This window comes from Pseudonaja textilis, chromosome 11 (assembly GCF_049901715.1).
Source record: "Pseudonaja textilis isolate UNSWEBS1 chromosome 11, rPseTex1.2, whole genome shotgun sequence".
NCBI classification, from domain to species: domain Eukaryota; kingdom Metazoa; phylum Chordata; class Lepidosauria; order Squamata; family Elapidae; genus Pseudonaja; species Pseudonaja textilis.
The window spans coordinates 5,369,238-5,390,182 of NC_142000.1; the positions used below are offsets into that span (position 1 = coordinate 5,369,238).

General features: G+C 43.3%; 1 protein-coding gene across 2 annotated transcripts in view; it reads left to right on the forward strand.

The window, feature by feature from the left end:
* GNAO1 (G protein subunit alpha o1) overlaps positions 1–20,945 on the forward strand; it is a 195,041-nt gene that overhangs the window by 111,158 nt on the left and 62,938 nt on the right. The gene's annotated exons all lie outside the window — the stretch shown is intronic.

Here is a 20,945-nt window from a genome sequence, read left to right on the forward strand (position 1 = left end):
TCCTGTCTTCAGGTTCTTTGGATAATAGACCCTCTCTTCTCTATGACAGACCCTCAAGTACTAGCAAAGAGCTATCATGTCACCCCTAGTTCTCCTCTCATACCTGGATCCCTCAACTGTTCATCCTATGATTTAGTCTCCAGCCCCCTAATCATCTTTGTTGCTCTTCTTCGTTGATCTTTCCAGGATCTCAACATCTTTTTTGTATTGTGGTGATCAGAACTGGATGCAGTACTCCAATTGTGGTCTTACCAGTGCAGTATTACATTAGTACTATCACTTTATGTGATCTTGATGCTGTCTCTCTGGAGATACAGCCAAGGACTCATCAAGGAAGGGACCTCTTCTAGGTCAGAATCGGAAGTGTCCCTTTCATGCAAGAAAGCTCCATCTGTAAACTTAGGGAGACACACTTCATCAAAGGACTATGGTGGTCAGGCACATCTTTGCAAACCAATTACTTCTGGTAACATTAGTTTCCAGATAGACGGGTGTGTGTTGCTTCCTAATTAAATTTTGCTTCAAACAACTAAAGCTTCATATTCCTCTTTCTAATTTTAAACCCTTTATAAAAGCAACTGCCAAAAATTGATTTAAAACAAAACAAAACAAAATCGAGAGAGCAAGAGAAATAGGATCTGACAGGCTCTAAAATGATTAATTAATTTCAGGAAAAGGTTTCTCAGAATAGGATTCCAGGGAGAAGCACCTACTCTAGAATATAGAAACATGCAACCATAAAGGCTGGTAGGGACCTTGATGGATTTCCCAGCTTCTGGAGGTAAACTGTTCTATTGATTGTTTTTGCTGTCAGTTCCAGATTGGATCTGTTTTTAACAACTTCCGCCCATTACTTCTTGTCCTGCCCTCAGGTGCTTTGAAGAATAAATCCATCCCCTCTTCTCTGTGATACCTCCTCAAGTACTGGAAGACAATTATCATGTACCCCTCATCATCCTTCTCTTCACTAGATTAGACATACACATTTCCCACAACCATTCATCATTAATTTTAGCCCTCAGACACATAACTATCATTGTTGCTCTTCTCTGCACACTTTCTAGTATCTCAGCATCTATTTTGTATTGTGGTGACCGGATCTGCATGTCATATTTTTGCATGTCAAAAATATCAGCTTCAGTCCCCAGAATCTCCAGTGATTCAGGACATGGCCCAAAGAACTTCAAGTATTTTCTTGACGGTCTTCATACAACATGCTTCTTCCAATTGCTGAATCAATCCATTGCATAGATTCATACATTCGGCTAAATCATAAACTAAATCTGTTAGGACTGAATAAAATGATAAACTACAAATATTAATCTAAGAGTGTCACAAGCAAACTTAGCATGTTTCTAATGCATCGTCAACCTCTCTGGAGAAATTATATCAAACTGGTTGTGTGAACATAGCCATGAAAATGGCATGTTCTGTGCAACTGAAGATGGCTAATGCTTGTAGAGATTATATGAAGCAGACCCCTTGCAGAAACTGAGCAGTTTCTGGTTTCTCTCCAGATATTGCTGAATTACAACTCCCAGCATCCTTATCCTAAGAAGACCAACTGAAGAAACTAGAAATGTTTAACTTTTGGAAGCAAAGTTCAAGGGAAGAATAAGGTGTCCTTTTTCAAATTCTTGGAAAGAAGTTGCCCAAAAGAAAATCAAGATTTCTCTTCTGTTGTCCAGAAAGCAAGACACAGATTGGTTTTGAGTTGCCAGAAGTATTGGGCCCCTTAACTGCAAAGTATATTCAAGAAAGCAACATTTCACACAACCTTTTAACATCACTTTTAATGCCCATAATTGGGGATTGCCTCAGAAAGAAAGAATGGAAGATGGAAATATGGATAGGGAGCCATCTCCAAAACTGAAAAATCTTAACTGGTTTTGAACCGAAGGAACACAGTTTACTTCTGCCATTTCTTTCTCTCTCTCTCTCTCTCTCTCTTATCTATTCATCACCTCCTCTTTCTTTTTCTGAATAAAGACTTTGCATCAGGAGGGCTGAACTGCAATGAAGAGGTTGGGCTTTTAGGCACTTTTGTCATTTTGCTTTGTTTCTCAGATGTGTGCACATTCCCCTCCCCCCACTCCCTCCCAAAACCTCCACTCTTTCCATTGGCAGAAATTCTGGCAGCCTCTGTGAATGTGGTTCATTAATAAAATATGGTGAACGCCTCCAAGGCTCCTTGCGTTGCCACAAGGAGGTGAAAGGCAAAAGAAAAGAGACCTAGAAAAGGCTGTGCCATTAACGCAGGGTGAAGACTGGGGAAGCTGTGGGGTTGGCGATTCAACCATGGTGCGGGCACAAAGAGAAGCGAGAACATAGAGGCAAAACATGGGAATCTAGCAACAGACCCCTTCAAAAGGCCTACTGAGAAGGTGGGACCAGAAATAAACTGTGTCTTCTCTCTTGGGTTTCAATTCATCAGCATTTCTAAAATGAGCAGTCATCTAGGTCAGTTGATGGATTGGGTTGACTGATAAATGTCAGCATCATTCCAGCCTAAATTCTCACATCATTAAAAAAAAATCAAGGCATTTCTAGATTGCATCGAGTTCACGAGAAGTAATCGTACCGGTTTATACTGCCTTGGTGGGTTCTCATTTGGAATATTGCATTCAATTCTGTTCATCACGAAACAAAAAAGTTGCCACGGTGAAATGGCATTGAATTATCCCGGGGTGGAGTTTTCTATGACAAGTTATCCCACAGCAAATTGGCCCTGGCAAGTTGGCCATGGTAAATTATTCTAGACCAGGGGTGTCAAGCTTGTGTCCTCACGACAGCATCACGGAACATATTGTGACTTTTTTCTCCTTTGCCAAACAGGGTGTCGGCATGGCCAGTGCATGATGCATCTGGCCTGCAGGCTGCAAGTTTGACAGCCCTCTTCTAGATCCATTGTGTTACCTCTAAACCTTCTCTGTGTTCACCTAAACGTATCTAATTTCCTTTAGCTGGTCATTGCACGATTTAGCTTCCAGGCCCTTTATCACCTTTGTCGCTCGCCTCTATACTCCTTTTATGGTCTCAGCATCTTGTTTTGTATCGTGGTGACCAGAATTGGGTGCAGTATGTCAAAGTGTCTAGGATAAGGGTCTTCAAACTTGACAGCTTTAAGACTTATGGACTTCAACTCCCAGAATTCCTGAACTAACCTGACTGGAGGAGGAGGAATTCTGGGAATTGAAGTCCACAAGTCTTAAAGCTGTCAAGTTTGAAGACCCCTAGCTTAGAGAAACAGCCGCATCTTCCCAACCTTATGAAAGGCCAATAGAGACAGGGTCATCTCAGTCTGTAGGTCAAGAGTCTTCAAACTTGGCAAATTTAAGACTTATGGACTTCAGCTCCCAGAATTCCTGAAGTAACCTCACTGGAGGAGGAGGAATTCTGGGTTTTGAAGTCCACAAGTCTTAAAGCTGTCAAGTTTGAAGACCCCCAATCTAGGACAATTCACCATAGCCATCTCACCACGGCCACCTCGCCATGGGACAACTTGCTGTGGGACAACTGGGAAAATTCCATGAGGGATAACTCAGTGTGATAAATGTTATCCGTCACTGTTTCTTTGACATTTTTTCCATTCACAAAAACAGTAGTGGATAACATCTATTTTGTTGAGTTCCCCCCTCCCCCCCCCTCCCAGAATTTTCATAGTGAGTTGTTCTGTGGCAAATTGGCTGCATAGAAATGACCATGTCAGATTGGCCATGGGGAGATGGGCATGGGGAAATGGCTACGGTCAGTTGACCATGGTGAATTGTCCCATTACCTAATCATGATAGAAGTCTTCCAGTACTTGAGGTGCTGTCACAGAAAGCAAGGAGTTGACTTGTTCTCCAAAGCAGGGGTCTCCAACCTTGGCAACTTTAAGACTTGTGCACTTCGACTCCAAGAATTCCTTGCTTGGCTTGGCTTGGCTTGGCTTTGCTGGCTGAGGAATTCTGGGAGTTGAAATCCACAAGTCTTAAAGTTGCCAAGGTTGGAGACCCCTGCTCCAAAGTACAAGGGGGACAGACAAGAAGCAACGTGTAAAAGTTCATTGGAGGAAGATCCAGCGTGGAACTAAATAGATTTCCTGACAGTGAGAGCAATTAATCAATGGAACAGCTTGCTCTCATACACATATTTTTCAAATATCAATGTCTAGGTTATCTAACCATTGAAGCGTAGCACCGTTTATATTTCAAAAATCAGATGCTGGACTGGTGTATGCCCTAGGCTTACAGCTGGTTATGATGTGATCTAAAGTATGATGTGGGACCTCACAGTCACACTGAAGGGGTAATATTAAGCCCTGTTTATACAGACAGTCCAAGCAGATGCCGTGTGAGGCACGAGTCCTATTCAGGATTGCCTGTTGACGACATGATAGTTCAAAGCCTGGCATTTTAGGGTGGGGGCGGCCTTTATATATCTTCCCATGTCTGGGTGTCCATTGATCCATTTGACTTTCCATTGGGAATTGATGTCCCAAAGGTGTGTTGTTTTTTTCAAGGGGCAACTAGCCTTTCTGGTTTTTCTCTGAGGACATGTCGCTTCTCATCCAAGAAGCTTCTTCAGCTCTGACTGGATAGTGGGGGCGGGAGCACGTTTGAGTCATACATAGAATATCAGAGAATAAACAGTCCCCAAAGTGCTTTTTTCAAGAGGTAGCTGGACATTCTGGTTTTTCTTTAAGGACATTTTGCTTCTCATCCAAGAAGCTTCTTCAGCTCTGACTGGATGGTGGGGAATGGAAGGATTTATGGTCCTTGCAGACACTGGGTGGTTTTTTGGGGGGGGAATCTGTTCATACTCCCACACCATGAATCGATTCCCCCACCCACCCCCAAAATGGGAACCATTTGCATTACTCAGATGACCCTGAGGACACAGGTAAACCTCCAAGTGGCCTCAAAGACCCTCTAAAAGGATGCAAATTACTAACTGTCTGCCAGGAATATAAATCCTTCCATTCTCCACCAGAGCTGAAGAAGCTTCTTGGATGAGAAGCAAAATGTCTTCAAAGAAAAACCAGAAAGTCCAGTTGCCTCTTGGAAAAAAAAGCACTGTGATGACCCAAAGGGGCGTGGCACAGAGGCAACACGGTCACATAAATAAGAAGTGTCCCTTTAATACCTCCAACTTTACCCCCAATGCCCAGGTTATCTTCGGCTGGAGAAAAATATCTCTCCCAAGAACAGTCTTTAAGTGGAGAAAATTCAGTCTGAAAACAAAGTACATATAAACTGTAAATAAAAATCCACACAAACCATGCTGCAGGAATTAACTTGGCAAGGCAGGATAAGGAATTCCACACTTGAAAGGCCAACAAAACACACACAGTTGGGAAGATGCCAGGAACCCAGATAAGCCTCAACAATAACAGATAACTCACGATTTGCTTCCAACAAGTTGCTGTGCGCACCTTTCCTTTTTTAAACGCTGTGTTCCCAGCTGTAGCTAATGAAGGGAATCAGGGCCCTTTCCTCCCCCATAAGCCACACAACTCACATTGCTCCCTTCTCCGTTCATCCCTGCATGCCCTAGGATGAAGAGGGGTGTGTGCCTGGGTCCTTTTCCAAATTCCCTTTCCCTTGCTCTACTTCTCCCCTGTTCTGCCCAGCTGGACTTTGCCCTTCCCCAGTTTCTTCCACAGCTAACAGAGCCACACTCCCACTCCCTGTCAGCTGCTCAGCCTCCCCCTCCGAATCAGATTCCGACAGGGGCATGACAAGCACCTTTGGGACAACTATGACGTGGATGACTGTAAATCTCCATAGAGATTGGGAATCAGTATTGTTGGGCACATGCCAGGAGGAGCTTCCTGGCTTGGAGTCTTCCCATTGATAAACAAGGAAGGTCGGCATGCACCGGTAAGAGTGAGTTATTCATCATTTTACATAATCTAACTAAATCATCAGAGAAATAAGAATTCCCTTTTCTCATCTTACAAAGGCAAGATGATAAAGCAGAATTCCTAGTTTTACGATGACTTAGTTTGGATATCTGGGAGGTTCTGAACTGAATTCAGTATGAATGGAGCCACTCATAGTGGTTTGTTGGTGTTTGGTGAGCCCGAGTCCTAGTCCTAGTCAAATCAAGGAGATTTTTTTTTTTTAATTGCATTTGGACGTGGCTTGACTTGCGAACGTCATTCCTCCATGGTGGTTCTACCAGGTCTTTGATGAAACATGGCCCTAAACCTGTTCGTTGCTTTTCCAAAGCACTTCCCTCAGCCTTGCTTTTTCTTACAGGCTTCTCAAGTTGCTCAAGAGATAAACTAAGTGCTGAATAATCTTAGTGGATGGATGATCATCCAAAGCCCATCCTTCTTGGTGCTCTACGCGTGCATCATGCTGAAGGAAACTGTTTTGTCATGTGAATCTGGAGACGGAACAGGCCTGGAAGGTGGGGAGGAAAAATCATTTTTAAAAAATGCCAGGCTGAACTGAACAGAATTATACAGATTTATTGTGTGTCTAGCACATTAAAACGTTCATTGGTGGTCCTTTAACCTGGTGCATTTTAAGAGCTATTGCTCTTGGGTGACTAATGTTGGAATTAAGACCTGCTTTCGTCCTTCTACACTGTTTATATAGAGTTTATATTTTCATATATTATATAGAGTATATATTTATAAAGCAAAGAGCAGTTAGAATGCCGCATTGAATGCTAATTCTGCTGACTGCCGACTGCTGTTCGGCAGTTCGATTCTCACTGGCGTGAGATTGATTCAGCCTTCCATCCTTCTGAGGTGGGTAAGATGAGGACCCAGATTGTTGAGGTCAAATAGGCTGACTCTGTAAACCACTTAGAGAGGTCTGGAAAGCACTGTGAAGAGGTATATAAGTCTAAGGGCTATTGCTATTTCTAAATCACTGTAGTATAAAGTTGTCAGATGCCTCGCCCACTTGGAAGTGAATTGAATTGGACAAGTGTGATTAGACAAACAAGGGATTTCTCTCCGGTGCAGAAGCTCTCAATGTAACAGAGTAAGAATAGTCATAACATGGTACAAATAAGAGGGGTAGTAAAAAAATAGAATAGAATAGAATAGAATAGCATAGTCATAATATGGTACAAATAAGAGGGGGTAGTAAAAAAATAGAATAGAATAGAATAGAATAGAATAGAATAGAATGTGACCTTGCAGGGACAAACTGTCTTTGTGTCTAGTACTTTTGGCATGCAGTGCCCTACAGCGCCATCCATTATGTCCAGGAGGTGAGATATTTGCAGGTATCTTCTCTGACTCATGCCATGTTCAGGTAGGTCTTCTGTGGAAGCCAGGCTGATTGCACCTGTTCTCTAGCAAGGCCTTCCAGAAAGTCCAGGGCGATGGAAATGGGGGCTGGGCATTGGGCAATTCTAAGCTGAAAGATGCAGCTTATCTACTTGTGAGTGAGGATGTCACTTCACTATCTATGAGGCTGTGTTTTTTTTCCTGGAAGATCGTTCAATCTTGCCTTCTTGGATGCTGCCCATCAGTTATAGAATGCCTATAAAGTCGGCGAGAGATGTGGCTTTGAATCTCTTCCAATTATCACATCTTGCAGAATCAAAGTTACCTTGGGGCAATACTCACACTGCAAGCTGCGATCGGATGCTGGTTGGACGGAGTTTTTTTCCACTCTCCCGAGAGCTCTGAAAGTGTTGGAAGCATCTCTGGGCTTCTCTCCAACTGCTGCACACTGCAGAACTCCTGACAAAGTATCCATCCTGTTGGCCTCCTCTTGCAAGAGACCTCAGGAGCTCTCAACCAACAGCCAGGAATGGAAGGCCTTCAATGGAAATATGGGTGGCAGGATGATTTGGAGGAGGGAGGAAGAAAAATACTGCATTACTTCAATTTTGCTGTAGCTCATCCACCTCCGGTACTCTAGCTATAGAAGGTAGAATCACAGGGCTGTAAGGGGTCACAAAGGATGTCTAGTTCAACCTCTTGCTCAAGACAGGAGATCTCTTCTACCATCCCAGTCAAATGGTTGTCCAGTCTATTTTTGAAAGCTTCCAATGATGGAGACCCCACCACTCCAGGAGGAAAGCTATTCTATTGATTAATTGTTCTCACCGTCAGAAGAAAAAAAATCATCCTTAGTTCTAGACTGGATCTCTCTTGAACAAGCTTCCACCCGTTACTTCTCATCCTGCCCTTGGGTGCTTTGGAGCAGAGGCCTCCAACCTTGGCCACTTTAAGACTTGTGGACTTCAACTTCAGCTTTGCTGGCTGAGGCATTCTGGGAGTTGAAGTCCACAAGTCTTAAAGTGGCCAAGGTTGGAGACCCCTGCTTTGAATTGAATTGAATTGAATTCTTTATTGTCATTGTACATTGTGTACATTGTGTACATTGTACACAATATACATACAACAAAATGTACATAACACTCAGAGACCAGACTCAACATGCACACCCACACGACAATCCCCAAACACCTCCCCACCCACCAAAATTCTCCACCGCCTAAAAAACACACAAGCATCTACACAACAGACCAAGTAATACTGTCCAACACCTCACTGATGGTGGTCCTTAAGTTCATTGTTAAGTGCAGTTATAGCTCTGGGATAAAAACTGTTCAGGAAACGTGCAGTCTGAGTTTTAATTGTTCTGCATCTTCTACCAGAAGGCAACGGTTCACAAAGATTGTGAGCAGGATGGGAAGAGTCTCTGATAATGTTGTGCAACTTCCTCAAACAGAGAGATGTAAAGATGTCATCCAGGATTGGTAGCTGCAGCCCAATGATCTTCTGGGCAGTTTTAATGATTCTCTGTAGAGCTTTTTCATCCTGCTCCCATCCCACGCAAGGATGCCGTATGTCAGGACACTCTCAATGGTGCCGTGGTAGTAGGAGTGAAGTAGATGCTGCGGTAGATTTATCAGCCTCTTCTTCTGTGCCTTCTTCACAAGCATGTTAGCATTTATACTCCATGAGAGGTCTTCTGAGATAGAAGTGCCCAGAAATTTAAAACTACCAACCCTCTCCACCTCCTTGCCATTTATGTACAATGGTAAATGTACATCTCTCTTCCTCCTGAAGTCAATTATAAGTTCTTTAGGGTTTTTTGGTGTTAAGTGTAAGATTATTTTCTTTACACCAGTGTCAACCATTATTTGGAGAATAAGTGAAACCAGTTTTGCTCCCAGAAAAAAAAAAACCGAATGTGAGAGGAGGAGAGCTGCAAAAAAGAAGAAGCCACACCCACCCAGTTACATGGCCACGCCCCACCTAGCCATGCCCATCTAGCCACACCCACAGAACTGGTAGTAAAAATATTTGCATCCTACCCCTGAATTGCCTCTTGAAAAAGCACTTTGGGGACATCCAATGACCCGGAAGACTGAGAATCTCCACCGTGAGACATGTTCATCATCTTTCTCCTTTGGGTTGGTTGCCTGGCCTCCCTGCGATCTCATTCTGCTTTCCAGAAAATCACCCGCAATGAGCTTTTTAAAAACGCCTCTTAAAAGAAAAGCACTGATTTCTCTCTGCGTGGGCCAGGCTTTTTTGTTTTTTTTTTGGAAATAATGTTTATTGAAAGTTTTTTTTTAAAAAAAAGAATATATTTTAAAAAAGAAAAACATGTTCTCACATTTTTGCAACATTTTCTTATTTTTTTAAATAAATTTTATTGAATTTACAATTAAAAACATATCAAGAATACATACACAAAAAGAAAAAAAAAGAACATCTGGGCTAGCAAACCGGAGAAAGAAGAGAGTAAAGGGTGTAGAAGAAAAAAGAAGGAAAGAAAAGAGTAAGAGATGAAAAGGATACATCTAAAAGCAAACAACGTTTGCAACGTTTTCATAGCAGTGTACTATTAGTGTCAATTAAAGTCATTTGTTACAAGCAAACCTATAACTGGTTTCCTAAATCCTTACTTTTTATGTTATTATTACAATTATAATACAATATTTATTTAATTATATTGCTTTACATATATACACAGCTATAGATACATTTATCCTTATTTCCATTTTCCCTTGTTGTTTGTTTAATCAGCCTCACTAGACATCCTTACTTCCTTTTTTATACAACCATCTGTACCATATATTCCCAAGTGTAAAAAAACTCCCCCTCTTCGTTATTTTTTAGTAACATGGTTAGTCTAACCATTTGTACACATTGGTGGATTTTAAGGGCCAGTATTTTAAGATGGCTGCTGAATCACCAAGTTGAATCATCCCGATTGAGAACAACACCAACTCTATGGTCCCATAAGCCTCCTTGAATGGATTCCTGGGGGACAATTCTGCAGGCTTGAACTAGCAACTTCCCGCTTCCCAGAAATTCTCTGGGGTTTTCGCCGATTCTGTGAAAACCCTTGACCTTTTTTTATTCTAGGAATTGTAGATCGCTGAATGCATGGATTCATTCCAGGCAGTCCTTGACTTACAGCAAGAACTGGGACCCAAATTTCTACAGCTAAGCAAGGCGGTTGTTTCATTAAATACCAAATAAGAGCAACGGCACAGGTGGGCCTCAACTTAACAGCCACAATTGAGCTCAAGCATTTCTGTGGTTGAGTGAGACATTTGTTCCCTGGGTTTTGCCTCGCTTTACAACCTCTCTTGCCTCAGATGTTAAGTGAATCACTGCAGCTAATAAGTTAATCATCTGGTTATTAAGGGAATCTGGCTTCCCCATTGAGACTTTGCTCATCAGAAGGTCACAAAAGGGGATCACGTGACTTCAGGACACTGAAACGGTCATAAGTATGAGTCAGTTGCCAAGCACCTGAAATTTGATCATGTGATCATGAGGATACTGGAAAGGTCTAACTGAAAAACATTCATAAGTCATTTTTTTTCCAATGCCGTTGCAACTTTGAATGGTCACTAAATGAACAATTGTAAGTCGAGGATTACCTGTATTTCTAAGCATAAGTCTTAGACTTTCTACTTAGCCATCATCACATGGACATAACCAAAGATACATAGAAGTACCCTTAAAAATTCCACTTTAGCCATGAAAGCTAGCTGGGTGCCTTTCGCCAGTTCCTCACAGGAAAGAAAGGAAGGAAGGAAGGAAAGAATTTTTTACTAACTCAAACCATGCATCTTCTAAATGAAGCTATCGGAGAACCTCAAACTGATCAAAGGTATAAGGGAGAGGAGGGGGAGGCAGCCCCAGCCAGAAGAATCAGAGCAGCCACCCCCATAAATCAACCTGGGCTAGCACAACAGGCAGCAGCAGCCCAGGGGCCCCCAGCAGGAGGGGTAATTGCCAGAAGACATAGAACTCCAAAGGTGCCTCCGTTGGAAGTAAAATATGGGAGGGATCCCAAGGAGTTAGGATTCTTCCTGGCACAAGTCTGGAGCCATATGGAGGAATACGGAGGGGATTTTTCCTCAGAAGCAGCCAAATTTAGATGCGTTACCAGGGCTCTGGAGGGAACAGCTGCAAAGTAGATGGTGACTTTGCATAATGATAATACCCCTCAGCTGATGAATTATGACCTGTTCCTGACTGCTCTGCGGGCCAGGTTTGAAGACCCACTTGCTGAAAGTAAGGCCAGAATTAGGATGAAGGCCATAAATAAGGGGTGGAGATCAGTGGCTGACTACACCCAGGAATTTAGAGAGCTGGCATGTCATATTCGAGGCTGGTCCCAGGGAGCCCTGATAGAAGCTTTTAAAGATGGGTTAAATGAAGATGTATATCAAAGCCGTATTGCCAAAAGAGACCCCAGTGAGCTGCAGCTGTGGTATATGCTGGCAGCAGTGGTGGAAATTGATCTGACCCGAAACAGACGCCGGGGGGGGGGTTGGTTGGAGGAAGTCCTCCCCAACCAGCCCCCGAGAAGCCTTAAAACCTCAAAAGAGAGGAGTGGCGGCAAAACCCAAGACCACTGCTTGCTTCCGATGTGGGAAGGAAGGTCACCGGGCTGCAGATTGCCGTGCCAAGCTAGAACCAAAGGGGACGCCAGGAGAAGGAAGAAAACCTGAAAAAAACCCCAGCAAAGCCTTGCGAAACGGTTCTTAAAGCAGAGGAGGTTGTAGAGATCGCCCCTCTGAAAGAACTCCAACCTCTTCTGAAGAGAGTGAATCCGAATCGGAAGACGACTCACTGGGAAGTCCAAACAAGGGTCCTATGACCATTCAGTGAGATTAAGGGTACCCACGTCAGGAGCCAAAGGGGAAATTCTGGCCTAGTTAGACTCTGGGTGCACAAGGTGCGTAATCAGCTCAGAGGTAGTGGAGAAAATGGGCTTAAGGCTAAAGACTTTAAAAATGCCCATAGCCTTTTGCCAATTGGATGGATCAGTAGCTGGGAATATTGGGACTTAAAGGAAGTATTCAGTGAAAAGGCCTCAGATGAGCTCCCCCGACGCCAATCGTTCAACAGATTGCAGTATTAAAATTTTACCCGGGGTGAAACTCCCAAAACCAAAACTGTACTCGATGACGCCACAGGAGCTAGGAGAGCTGTGGTCATTTATCGATAGGAATTTGGAACGTGGTTTCATTCAACCTGCTAGACCCCAGGTAGCAGCTCCAGTATTGTTCCGTGAAAAGAAAGATGTCTCCCTTCGTTTATGTGTTGACTACAGAAACCTGAACGCTATTTCAGTGGAGAACGTGTACCCCTTCCCCTCGATGAAGGACATGTTGGCCTACTTGGCCAAAGGGAAATTTTTTACAAAACTCGACTTGAGAGAAGCATACTACCAGGTTCGAATTAAAGAAGGGGATGAATGGAAAACTGCTTTTAACTGCCCAATGGGTTTGTTTCCAATTCAACGTTCTTCCATTTGGCCTATAGGGGGCCCCTGCAGTATTCATGCAAATGATCAATCAGGTGTTGTGAACATCTATACAAAGGGGTGTTGGTTTATCTTGATGATATTCTTATCTATACGGAGACTTGTGATGAACATGTGAAATTAGTTCTGGAAAAACTTCGAGCTTCTGAGCTGTATGCAAAGTTGTCCAAGTGTGAATTCCACCAGGAAAAAATTAACTATTTAGGTTATCACATCTCACATGATGGCATAGAAATGGATCCAGGGAAGGTTCATGCCATTTTGGAATGGGCCCCTCCCCGCACCAGAAAACAACTTTAAAGTTTCTTGGGATTCACTAATTTTTACCATCAATTTATCCCTGCTTTTGCAAAAATTGCAATGCCTATCACAAATCTCCTAAAATCCAAAGGGGAGGTGAAACCAAAGCCTAGTAAACCACTGGAGTGGTCCATGGAATATCAAGCTGCTTTTGAAAAGCTGAAATGACTGTTTGCTGCTGAACCAGTACTCAAGCACCTGGACAGGGACACTCCTTTTGTAATCCAAGCCAATGCAAGTGACGTAGCAGTCGGGGCGGTGTTACTACAAGCAAACGAGATGGGGACTCTGCAACCGTGTGCATATACTTCCCGTAAACTAACTGAAACCGAAAGAAGATGGGCCATCTGGGAAAAAGAAGCTTTTGCAGTTCGCTGAGCTCTGTTAACCTGGAGGCACTTCTTGGAAGGGGCAAAACACCCGTTTAAGGCGTGGACGGATCATAAAAGTTTGGAGGCTTTGAAAATGCCTCAGAAGCTGTATCCCAAGCAAGTTCGCTGGGCGCAGTACTTTAAGCGCTTTAATTTTTCATTGAAGTACATTCCAGGGGGGAAGAACTTCATGGTGGATCTTTATCTGGATTACCTCAATATAATAGTGATCACCAAGAAGTGGTACGGCCGATTGTCCCAACCAAAGATTTTCTCCCTTTGCTTTGCATCTTTCGGCTGTCATAAGTAACGGGGAGAGGAGGGGGGAATGGTTATGGGAAGTGAGCTGGAGGTGTTACAAACCAGAACTGTATAAACTGGGGGCGGGGGGGGTAGATTCTTGCTTAGATACTTGGAATACAGCGACGCTTAACTTTGTGGCTCAGCGATTAAGCTGTAAAAATGCAGATGGATTGGCCAGCAGGACTATGTTAGCTCCTGAGCTCATCATCCTTCCCACAAGGATTGCTGACAGCAATTTTACATCCCTCAATTCTTGCAGCTTCAGCAACTCCTGCCCAGTGGAATACTTTTTTCTTTTCTTAATCTAAAGCATTAAAATCCTCTCAAGAGCTGGCATTTAAACACACACACACACACACACACACACACACACACACACACATTCAGTAAAGCCACAGCCAATTGCATCTGTTCCCCAGGGATTTGATGTTCTGCTTTGGCCAAACATTTTGGTGTGTTCTGCAGCTGGCTTGGTTTCTCCAGTCCTCGTCCCATTTGCTCCCAGTGGGGCTGTAACTTGCACCTTTTGCCGATGCTGCCACACGATTCGTTCTCTCTCCTGAAAGGAACCAATAAGAAAAGGGCCCATGGTCCCATCACAACCCGTGCATCCAACTGCAAGGTTGCAGAACAGAGGTGTAACCAGGGTGCACAAGGTGGTGGCATTATGACCCAGGTTCACCTAGACAGAGGAAGGCTTCTGTAGAGTCCTTTATTATTTTGTTACATTCCACAACAACTGGCCCAGAGGTGGTATTCAGCCAGTTCTGACAGGTTCTGGAGAAGCAGGAATGGAAATTTTGAGTAGTTTGGAGAACCAGCAAATCCCACCTCTGACTGGCCCCACCCCCATCTATTCTCTGCCTCCCATTGAGTCCCAGTTGATGGGCTGGGTCTTTGTTGGTTGCCCTGCCCAAGAGAACGGAGCTGGAAAGCAGGTTAGTGGGGTGGGGAGGGGAGGGGGATTTTGCAGTATATCCTTCCCCTGCCACACCCACCAAGCCACACCCACAGAACCAGTAGTAAAAAAAATTGAATCCCACCACTGGCAAGGTCCAGAGTTAAGATCCATAGGGCAAGTCCACAAGGCAAGACACAAGCAGAAACACAAGTCTAGACTAAGTTTTTTTTTCCAAGGCTGGGGAAGTGCATGCTGAAAGCAAATGATTGTTCCTGACAAAGACAACCTCTCCTATCTCTGTGAGGGTAGACAGCTCCCCATCTGGTCAATTACCTCCCCTAATGCCCAAGGGGCCCAGGACAGCCTTAGCCCCTAGCCTCTTCAAATATTCCAGGGGAGATGTGCCAACCTCGTCGGATGGTCCTATTTCCAACTCCTCCTTCTTCAAATTGGGATCCATTGGGGCCATGACAGGTGGCCTCTGAGCACGAAGAACGTGTCCAATCAGTTTTCCGTGTCCCCTAATAAAACCAAGCTCTAATGACTAGGACGTTGAGCCAATAATAGATTTCAGGTGTCAAGAGAGAAACTCCAAAGATATATGACATTTCTGTGCAGCGCAGAGCATGAATATTTGATATCCTGCCTCTCTTCCATCGTGTAATTCAGGGCAGAGCTTATGAGGTTCTGGAGTGCAGCAGAACTTGGACAATCAATTGCTGTAGTCCAGCTTGGTGCAAGAATTCCCAATGATCTGTTACTGGAAAACAGATATAGTTGTCTTAAATTACAGAAAGCTATCACAGCCAGCAGAATGTAATTGCAGTTACAGGACCATGGACAGCATCCTTTGACAGGGATGATGGGTTGTTGGATTCTCATAGCAATGAGCAAAGGGTTTCTTGGTTCTTCTGAAGGCAGCCTGGGAGCTGCTTTTCAACCTTGGTCAAAGAAAATTGCCACTTTCTTAAAAGCAAATTTTGACGGGCAATCCTTGGAAAAGATGTAGTTGCTTGAATTAGTTCCAGAGAGAGATTCCATTCATAGTGCCTTGTGTTCTGAAGAATATTTTGGAGGCTCCATAGGATATTCTCCACATTATCATCCAAAGCCCTAGTCTAGTGGCCCAAGTTGCCAACTACTACATGCTAGTATGCTTGGAACAATCTTGGTTTATCATTACATGTGAATGCAGATATTGGAATTGGAAGACAACTCGTTAGCTATCTTTCTTCTGCTTGGCACAAGGACTTTTAAGACCATTGTTGTTTGTCCTCCTCTGATGCCTTCAGATGAAAGCTAAACAAAGAAGGTAGGATCTTGGGAGGTCTAGCTGGAACCCTGGGCAGCTGGCACCCTTGAGATGGGCTGGCATTGGCCCACTGACATCTCCCACACCCAGCCTCAGATACCAACCCACCCGGCCATGCTTCAGCAGCCACTTACTCATCCACCAGCCTGTTTGTGAGCTCTCTGGGACTTGTGATTTCCCACCAGCTTCCCCATTGATTTTGCTTGATGTAAGCCCGCAAAATGTTGTCTGTGCATCCTTATTTAATGTCCCACGATTCTCACTTAACCACAGCAATGGGTACTGCTGGGATTGCCATCAGTAAGAAATGGGTTCACATTGTGACATTGTTGGTTATGCCTGCATTGCTTAGCCATGGAGATCCTAGTTGCGCTCATTAAGCAAAGAGTACCTCTAACAGAATGTGGAATCTGATCTCTCCCCCTTGTCTTTGTAGCCCAACAAACTAGGGGGTGTCCCCTCTGAGACATTTGCTATGCCCCCATTCCCTCTATGAACTGCTGCTAGTCCAAAGATTACCTGCAATTTTTCCTCCTGACTCCCTAGGCCAGGGGTGGGCAACTATGGCCCTTTTATGAATTATGGACTTCAACTCCCAGAATTCCTGAGCAAGCCATGCTAGCTCAGGAATTTTGGGAGTTGAAGTCCACAAGTCATAAAAGGGCCATAGTTGCCCACCTCTGCCCTAGGCCAACATGTCGAACTCAATTTCATTGAGGGCCACATCAGGGTTGTGTTTGACCTTGAAGGGCTGTGGGCATGGCCAGGAGGGGGCATGGCTGAGGGCTGGTCAGGATGGGTGTGACAGCACTCAGTCTCCTGCAGCACCCTGCCAGCCAAAACGGGGTTCAGGGATTAATTACAAAATGTGGGCTTTGCTTTGTGACACCCAGATCCAGCGAGCAAGGGTGTGAACTGCACAGAAAATACACTTTTGTTTGACTATGAAGGAATATCCCCAAAGTCAGATGTAGACTAAACGTAGGCTGACTTTTAGCTACAGACCTCCTCAGCAAACAGCAAATTTTGAAGCTCCAGATAAAGAGGATTCATTTTAGGATGAGTAACCACAGTTTGCCTGTTGGAGGGTCCTAAAGGAATGCTGGGAAACTTTGCTTTTTAAAGAACATTTGAGGGAGGGGTGCAGAATAGCCCTTCTCTGCCTGTAGGCTATAGAGACCCGGTACCAATCAAAACACTGTTTGTGAAACAACTGATCAACACTGACAGGATAAGCCACTAGTATATGAAAATAAGAGCAAACTCCACTCCCTTCTAGTACTGATGATGTTACCTAGTTTGGTAATGAAACATCTGCAAGAAAACCATCAAGCTCAGAGAGCACCAAGGCCCCCACAGTTCAACCCTGAGCTACAAATATTATCTTCTATCGATAAACACTTTTTGGGTAGGCCATTCCCACATACCATTGCAGGATCTGTGCATGCAATTCTGTGTAACTTCAGCAGACAGTTACCTTATTCTTCTCAAACCTTATGCTTTCAGCCAGAGCTACTTGATGCCGAACTGGTACTCCTGACAAAATACCTTCCCACCAAGGACATATTAATCTAAGGGATGGCTGTTTGGATAGGGTAGCTAAAATATGAGAATTAGCTTGGGCTTTCACGAATGCATTCCCTAACCTAGCTGGTCTTAGCTTGTGAGCTGGCGAGAGATGAGTTTGTGAGAGATAGACATGTTTGTATTTTGCAAGAATTGCAAGTTGGGTAGTACTTGTCACCCGTGATTTGCTAGGGCCAGAGTGCTCCCTTGTGGAAAACGATTGTTACTGCTTGTTGCTGGCATATCAAGTCATGAATAGAATAGAATAGAATAGAATAGAATAGAATAGAATTCTTTTATTGGCCAAGCGTGATTGGACACACAGGGAATTTGTCTTGGTGCATAAGCTCTCAGTGCACATAAAAGAAAAGATACATTTGTCAAGAATCATCAGGTACAACACTTAATGATAGTCATAGGGTACAATAAGCAATCAAATGATACTATGAAACAGTCAATATAAATCATAAGGATACAAGCAACAAAGTTACAGTCATACAGTCACAAGTGGGAGGGGATGGATGAAAGGAAGGATGGGAGGATTAATAATAATAGTAATAGTAAAGCAGACTTAGTAAATAGTTTGACAATGTTGAGGGGATTATTTGTTTAGCAGAGTGATGGCATTCAGGAAAAAAACTGTTCTTGTGTCTAGTTGTTCTGATGTGCAATGCCCTTATAGTGTCTTTTTGAGGGTGGGAGTTGAAACAGTTTATGTCCGGGATGTGAAGGGTCTGTAAATATTTTCACAGCCCTCTTTTTGACTCGTGTAGCATACAGGTCCTCCATGGAAGGCAGGTTGGTAGCAACTGTTTTTTCTGCAGTTCTAATTATTGCTCTTCTCTGCACTCTTTCTAGAGTTTCAACATCTTTTTTGTATCATGGTGTCCAGAACTGGACCCAGTATTCCAAGGGTGGCCTTACCAGTGCTATATAAAGTGGTACTATCACTTCTCATGATCCTTAAATGATCCCTCTATTGATGCAGCCTAGGATTTCCTTGGCTTATTTTGGTAGCTTCATTGAAATTCCTCCTTAGTTCCAGATTGGCTGTCTCTTTGACAAGCTTCCACCCTGTGCTACTTGCCCTCCAGGTGCTTTGGAGATTAGGTGGGCCTCCTCTTCTCTGTGACAGCCCCTCAAGCACTGGAAGACTACTGTTATATCAATCAATCAATCAATCAATCAATCAATCAATCAATTTTATTTAGTCATAGTCTAGAAAATAATGTTGCTGTTGTTGAAGGCAGATCTTGTGCATCAGCCTTCTTGGAAGCTGCCTTATACTGCTGGCTCATGTTCAACTTGTCAATGATCCACACAAAGTCTTCCTCCAATGTATACGTGATCACTGCAGCCAAGACCCTTCTATGCTGAAAATTGGAAAGGTTCGGCAGGACCCCTGATGGAAGAAAAGCTGGAGAAGATGTTGGAACTTAGACAGCTAAATTATCCTCTTTGATTGGGGAAGAAACAATATTTAGATCCATGGTTTCCAGGAAAGTCCTTATAGACATTTTTTAAGGAAACAGAGAACAATACACTCATGGTTTGTGGTTTTGATTAGAAAAAAAAAGATAAAAGAAATAAGTGAGCTCTATCTTTGTAATCATGAATTAAAAGATACGGTAGTTATATTTGCTGCAGAAGAAATTAGAAGAGCCTTTTTTCTATCTATTTTCAGTCTTTCTGCATTTTTAACTTTTCTTCCTCCCTCCATCCTATCTTCCTTCTTTCCTTCCTCCCTCCCTCCCTTTTTTCCTTATTTCCTTCCTTTCTTCTTTCCTTCCTTCCTTCCTTCCTTCCTTCCTCCCTTCTTTCTTTTTTTTCTTTCTTTCTTCCTCCCTCCCTCTCTCCCTCCCTTCTCTTTTTGCTTTTTATTAATTTGTGTTCATTTTCGTTTTTTATGAAAAAGAAAAAAAATATTTTTTAAAATATAGAAATGCTCAGTTTCAACTCCCCTCCCCCAGCCAGTACCAATAGGATAATACCCTCATATATTTGTGACTCATCCTCCCTTTTCCACTTTTGGTGTATCTTCCACCCTTTCCTTGTTTCCTGAGAAGTGGGAAGTGACCAAAAAACAAAAAAACAAAAGCTATTTCACCAACAGACACGTTGATTACATGTCACCCACGGCGAATCAAAAATTAAGTGCCCACTTGGGTGTTTAAAGGGATCCATCTTTAGAAAAGAACATGGAGTCAGTTTGAAGGCAAAGTCTCAGGGCTCTCTAATTTTTTATCCACCTGTTCCCTGTTATTTATTTACTGGGGTGAGTTTTGCAGAAACAGCTGGCAAATCCAGACAAATGGGACTTGAGACGACATCTGTCATTGTTTGGATGCTATTTAAATGGATCTTCTACAAAATGAGACCCATAAATTTGATTCCATCCCTCCCTAAAAGGCAGAGGGGGGGCGGGCAAATAGAACCTAATGGGCCATGTGCACCCCCCCACACACACACACGGATGCACACAAATATTCCCCAAACTTTTGTTTTGAATTCCTCTACTTGGTGGCAAAAATCACAGTCATAAATGTGAGCTGTTTGCCAAGCACCCAAAAAGTCCAAAAATGCACATATGATCCCTAGGTAGCTCTGTGTAGTTCTGTCATACCTTTGAATCTCTAGTGTCATTAAGCAAAGGCTACCTGTACAGAAGGCCTTCAGCAGAGTGAACATCTTACCTCTGGTCAGCCAAACAAAGGTTTGAGTGGATGAGACATCAGCCAAAAGAGAAAAGTGAGATGTAGCTGGTCAGTTCTGGAGGAGGAAACAGGCTTTGCCTAAGGTTAAGACCCTGGACAGCTCCCAGACTTTCTTTATAGCAGGGGTGGCCAACTTTGGCAATTTTAAGACTAGACTATGTCTAATTTAACGAAGAGAAGGACTAGGGATCAGATGAAAGTTGTCTTCCAATATTTAAGGGACTATCACAAAGAAGGGCAACCTATTTTCCAAAGCCCCCTGAGGGCAAGACAAGGAGTAATGGATGGAAACTGATCAAGGAAAGAGCCAATCAAGAATTAAGAGGAAGATTCTTGTCAGTGAGAACAATTAATCAATGGAATAATTTGCCTCCAGAAGTTGTGGGTTATCCATCACTAAAGAGTTTGGAGATCATTTTTCTGGAATAGTATAGGGTATCCTGCTTGGGCAAGGGGTTGGACTAGAAGACCTCCAAGGTTTCTTCCAATGCTTCCAATTCTGTACTCTGGACTTCAACTCTGAGAATTCTCCAGCCAGACATGCTGACTGGGGAATTCTGGAGGTTGAAGTCCACAAGTGTAAAAGTTGCCAAGGTTGGACCTTCTGCTTTACATGAATTCTTTTGGTTGTTTCTTCTAATAGAGACTCACACTAAGAAGAGTAAAGGCAGAATAAAGTGGCTAAGGAACTAACGGGATTTGTTTCCAAATTTTGCG